Source organism: Vombatus ursinus, unplaced genomic scaffold (genome assembly GCF_900497805.2).
Source record: "Vombatus ursinus unplaced genomic scaffold, bare-nosed wombat genome assembly UNPS02015407.1, whole genome shotgun sequence".
Lineage (NCBI taxonomy): Eukaryota > Metazoa > Chordata > Mammalia > Diprotodontia > Vombatidae > Vombatus > Vombatus ursinus.
This window is the reverse complement of record NW_020955185.1, coordinates 50487-56294: the sequence shown is the minus strand read 5'-3', so window position 1 is coordinate 56294 and position 5808 is coordinate 50487.

Here is a 5808-nt window from a genome sequence, read left to right as displayed (position 1 = left end):
TATCTATCTATCTATCTATCTATCTATCTATCTATCTATCTATCTATCTATCTATATTACAAACACATGTGTGTATACACATATGTATATATACACATGTTTCATTCACACTTTTCTTTTTCTTCTTTTCCTCCTCCTCTTCTTCCTCTTTCTCCTCTTTTGCTTCCTCTTTCTTCTCCTTTTCCTTCTCACTACCACTCCCCCAAACTCCCACAGTTTAGTCATCATGCCAACTCCCTGCTGTTTAGTAACCACTAGTAAGATAGCTTAGTCCCTGAAAAATAAAATTTGCAAGTGCAAAATTCAGTCTGCAGGGCCCAGTTATCCCCTCTTGTCTCCTCTTCACTAATATGTTCCTCCAGTCTTTCAACCAACAAAAGTGATGGAAGGCATAGAGAATAGTTCCTTTAAAGATAAGTTAAGCAGGTAAGGGCTCTTTAGCTTGAAGATGTAGTTAGCATATAATTCTTGCCTCTTTTATATCTATTACTCATGACTGCTACCCTAGGCAATATCCATCATGTTTTCTACCTTTTATATAGTTTTACATTGACCATTCCTTTTCTCATCCCTTCCTTGTCAAATCTCAAATCTTCCCCCAGTGTGTCACAGGACCCTAGAGTCTAGTGTGAGCCAGCTCCTCAACATTCTTAACATTCTTCCTTACATCCTTCCACTTCCTAATTCAACCGAAACCCAGCTCTACTTTGATGATATACCCACACATACTTTTTTTGTAATCTTCTCCAATGAAGGAAACACTTCCTACCCCCTTTCCACTCCTAGGGGGAGGTGGATAGGTCAGCATACTCCTTGTTCCTCATTTCTACTTCCAAGCTATTATTTTTAATCTATCCTTCCCTCCAATCTCAAAAGGAGAAGTAATGTATTCTTTCTTTCCCAGGCTACTAAATCTTGTGTGACCTTGGGCAAATCTTTTAATCTCTATGGGACTCAGTTTCCTCTTCTGCAAAATGAGAATTGGACTACCTTACAGCTTTATGTCTATGATGTTGTGAATTTATGTTCCCCCACCTCCTCTGGGACCTTGCTCTATTCATTGCCTCTTTTCCTTGTTTTGTTAATTTCAACTGACATGTATTAAGTGCCTACTATTACTAGGTACGGCACGATACTATAGGTACTAGAAGAGATAGGAAGTTCAGAAAAAAATATGATCTCTGCCCTCACCTTAAATCTCCCTCTACCACTGTCTCTATCTCTGTCTCTCTCATCTATGTATCTCTCTATGCATCTATGTATCTATCTACCTATCTCTCTAACTATTCATCCATACACTATGTACAAGCATTGTACTAAATGTTGGGGACCCAGACTCAAAAGGGAGACATCACGGAGCTTATATTCTAATAGGAAAAGATAGTACACATAGTAGAAGTGGTTGACACTTAAAGGTGCTTTACTTGGGAAGTCACAGGTGAGTAAGAAGCAATAATGAGCCCTTTCCAGAAGTAATGGAAGTATTGATTTGATTATAGTTCTCAGGGAAAGAAGCAGAAAGGTGGAGAGGAACATACACATAAGAGAAGATACTCTAACCTTGATATGGGTCAGTGAGTGGTAATTCATCAGTTTTCCTACTTCCCAAAGATTCCAGGAAAATAATTAGTTGGTAAACAATGTATCATCTGTTGTTCCCATTCCCAAATTTTTATTTTGAGCTCTTTGAATATTATAATTGGTTCAGGAAGCAAAGGATGGAGAAAAGCAAGAGAAGAAAGCCTAGGTCATCCCCTGTAGCCAACCTTGAATGTTTATTATTCATAGTATTAGTCAGTCAGTCAACAGGTATGCATTAAGTGCTTGCTATGAAACCTCTTGCTCTTATGGTCTTTGACTGAGGTCTCTGAGACATATTTTGTTATTTGCACATCGGGTTATGCAGTGGATGGGGTGCTGGGCCTGGAGTCAGGATGATCTGAGTTCAAATCCAACCTCAGACACTTCCTAGTTGTACGATCTTGGGTAAGTCATTTAACAACTGAGGTTTGCCTCAACTGTTAAATAGAGATAATAATAGCATCTACCTTCCAGGCTTGTTGTAAGTATCAAATGAGAAAATATTTGTAAAGCACTTAATTAGCCCAGTGCCTGACACATAGTGAACTCTATAGAAATACTAGATTATTGTTATTTATTATTCTTTTTATTGTTATTATATTCCCATAGACAAAGAGGAAAAACCTACAAAAATAAAGACATCCGCAAGTTGGACTATGGCCTGAATTTCTTATTTCTTAACTTGCCTGAGCTAGTCTTCAGATTTTTAACCATGCTATATAGATTTGATAAACAGGTCAAAAGTTACTTGGGAATTTTATTCAGTACATTATGTATCAGTGTCTTTCACCGATGAGGTATGTCAGCGAGCAAATACACACCCCATCATGGCTTTTCCAAATCCTGTCCCCCCACTTCAAACTCAAATTTTAACCTTCTCCACAGAACCTTCTCCCATCCCTCAACTCAGAAATAATTCCTTCCTCTTCTGAATGCCCCAAATACCTCTCTCATAACACTGCTTTTCAATTCATATTTTAGTGATCTGTGCCTCTGTTTTGGCTCTCTAATGAAACTGTGAGATTTTGGGAGACCAGGACTGTGTTTTGTTTTTAAATTTTAAAACTTCTAGAATGATGTCTTCTTGGTCATGGAAGGTGCCTAATTAATGTTTTCTTAATTCAATGGAATTGGCCTGACCAACACTCTCATTTTTTTCAGTTGACTCAGAAAAGCCAAAGGACTTGTTCAAGGTCATACAGGAATACATGTAAGTTTCTTTGATTCATTTATCTTATTTCCTCCCAGTTAGATTCATCTTTTTACTCCAGAGGACAGAATCATTTCTTGGAATTGATGAAAACATTGTTGTTTTGAGTTTTAGATGCTCAGTGTCTGAGAAGAAAGGAATGAATCAAAGAAGCATACATCTCTGGGGACCCATTACTTCTCTCTTTAATTCACTGCTGGAATCCAGTTATGTAGCAGAGACTTTCTCTCCTCCTGGAGGGGTGGGAAGGAGAAGCGGAAATTCCCAGACTACATTGGAAATTCCCAGCAGATGTCCAAGAGGATGACTTTTGGCTAGAAAACTCCTGGAATGTTGGGTTAAGTCCAGAAGCCTACTTTCAAATCATATCCTGGGCCAGAAGCCCAGTTTTTCTGGATGTGTTTACAGTTAAGAGTGAGAATGACTAAACAAAGCTTCTAGTGAGCCTTTCTCCCAGTTGAGTGGTGGCGGGTGATGGGGTTCTTGGAGATGAGAAAAGTAAGGACCCAAAGGAATATTAGAAAAGAAGATTTTCATCTTTTTAAAAAATATAACTTCATTCTCTCTTCCTTCCACCCTCAATACCACCTCCACTCCCAGAGGAAGGATGGAAATTTTCTTTTGATCAATAATCACAGTTTTCCTGCTGGATTACTGACCCCTCCCCAAATCCTCCCACATGCATCTCATTTAAGGAAAAAAAGGGAAGTGAAAGTGAGCTTCCTTCCTAAGGTTTCACTTAGTGGTAGTGTCCTCTGCCCCAGCATGAGTATGTTGTATTCTTACTCCAGAGCAAGTGTGTCAGGGCCTTGTGACCTCACGTTTATTGCTTCTCATCTCCAGCTCTCCCTTCCATGGTCCCATGTGGTAAACCTTTCAGGTCTTTGATGGTTACTCTTCACAGTTTTTTAAATTAAAAAAGTAACTGTTATTCAGTAATGGTGAGTCCTTTATCTCCCTCCTGTAGCAGTATGCTTTGTGTGTTCATGTTTGGGGCAGTTATCTTCCTAGGAGTAGTAATGTTCCCAGATACCTCCTCTGCCAAGCTGCTCCATATTCCTTACCTAACCTCCAGCATCTCCCATGTACACTGCCTTTACCTATTCTTCCATCCCCGCCCAGCATGGTCAGATGACCCCCTTTCTCCCTCCTCCCCTTTGGGATGCAATAGTCTCCCTAATCCCCAGTCTCATTGGTATAGAAAATGCCCATAGGAGCCATTGACATGTGTAGTTTAAAGGCAGAAATGAGGGAGAAAATGACAGAGGAGAAGGAAAGAATAGAAAGAGGTGAAAGAAAGAAGAGGGAAGGAGAGAAAGAGAAGAAGTGGCAGAAGTAGGGTAAGCAAGGATCTCCAGTGTTCTGTGGAATCTACTTTCACGCTACAAGTTGGCTTTCTCTGTAGCCTATGCTCATCTCCTTCTCCCTCCACTCATCACCCTCTCCTCATTCCTATATAGGATATGTCTTTGTCATGAAGCTACTAGGTAATACAACAGGCAAGAACACTGGTCTTGGAGTCAGGAAGACCTGAGTTCAAATCCCACTTCAGATACTTACTAGCTGTGTGATCCTAGGCAAGTCATATAACCTCTATTATCCTTACTTTCTTCATTTGTAAAATGAGGATAATAATATCACCTATCTCAAAGAGTAGCTGTAAGAATCAAATCAGGTAACATAAGTACAGTCCTCTGTAAACTGAAAGTGCTATATATATGTTATGGTTATGATGATGAAGATGATGATACATAATGAATGAAAAATTCATATGGCCTCTATTGTAGCATACAGTTGAAAGGGCATCCACTCATGTTAGATAGTTATGTCTCAGACAGGTGCTATTGATGGACCAATAAGAGGAGGGTGTCAAGCTGGGTGGCATCTGGGAAACTACATAGCATGTTCCATGATCTTAATCTGCTTCTGGGCCACAAACACTGACCACTTGAACCCAGGCATTAGTGCTCTGTGACCATGTGATTAATGTTATGTTGATGCTCTATTCATTTGAATCATAGAATGCCACAGTCTTAAGAGAAACTGACCTAAAGGACACTAGAAACATACTCTGTGTGTGTGTGTGTGTGTATGTGTGTGTGAGAGAGAGAGAGAGAGAGAGACACACACACAACAGGCCACTATAAATTATGAATGATGATTTCACAGGAGAAAAGGCCTAAAAAGCATCATCAAGGTTGTCTATTGTATTAAAGGATGTTGGACACAAAATAAGTGTGAGAAATAACCAATGGATAGTCCAAGTATGGCACTGGTTTTTGTGAAATGTTAAAATAATTAGATGATGGTCTCAAGCATATTGAAAGTATTTTCTATAGAAAAGAGTTTTTTTAACTTCTTTATTTTATTCATTCATTCTTTTGTTAACTCATTTATTCAGCTATTCATTCATTTACTTACTTATTCATATATTTATTTACTTGCTCCTTCCTTCCTGACTTTCTTTTCTCTCTTTCTCTTCCTTCCTTTTCTTTTCTTTTCCTTTCTCCTTTTCCTTTTCTTTTGTTTCTTTTTCTTCTCCTTCCTGCATCTCCCTATCTCTCTCTGACTGGAAATACAAAGGATATTCACAGGCCAATCCGATGCTGATCAGCACAGAAACTTTGACTTGCTTTGTTTTTCAACCTGGGCTGGTTCACCTAACCTTAGCCAACCTGGTGGCTTCCATCTCGAGATCTCACTATATTAATGCCTAACATAGTGTGGATACTCAATTGGCTTATCTCACTGCAGCTAAGAACTCTTGAGCTCAAGATCTCTTCCAGCTTCAGTCTTCTGGATGGCAATGATTATATGCATGCACCATCATACCTGGTTTTTTCCACTTCTTTATAAAACTGTTATAGATAACTTTTTCTTACATTACAATTATTTCTGAATATTCATTTTCTCCCCCTCTCAAAACAAAACAATGAGGTGTGTCTTAATTTTTTTGTTTTTTTTTGTTTTCAACATTTACTTCCACAAGATTTTGAGTTTCAAATTTTCACCCCATC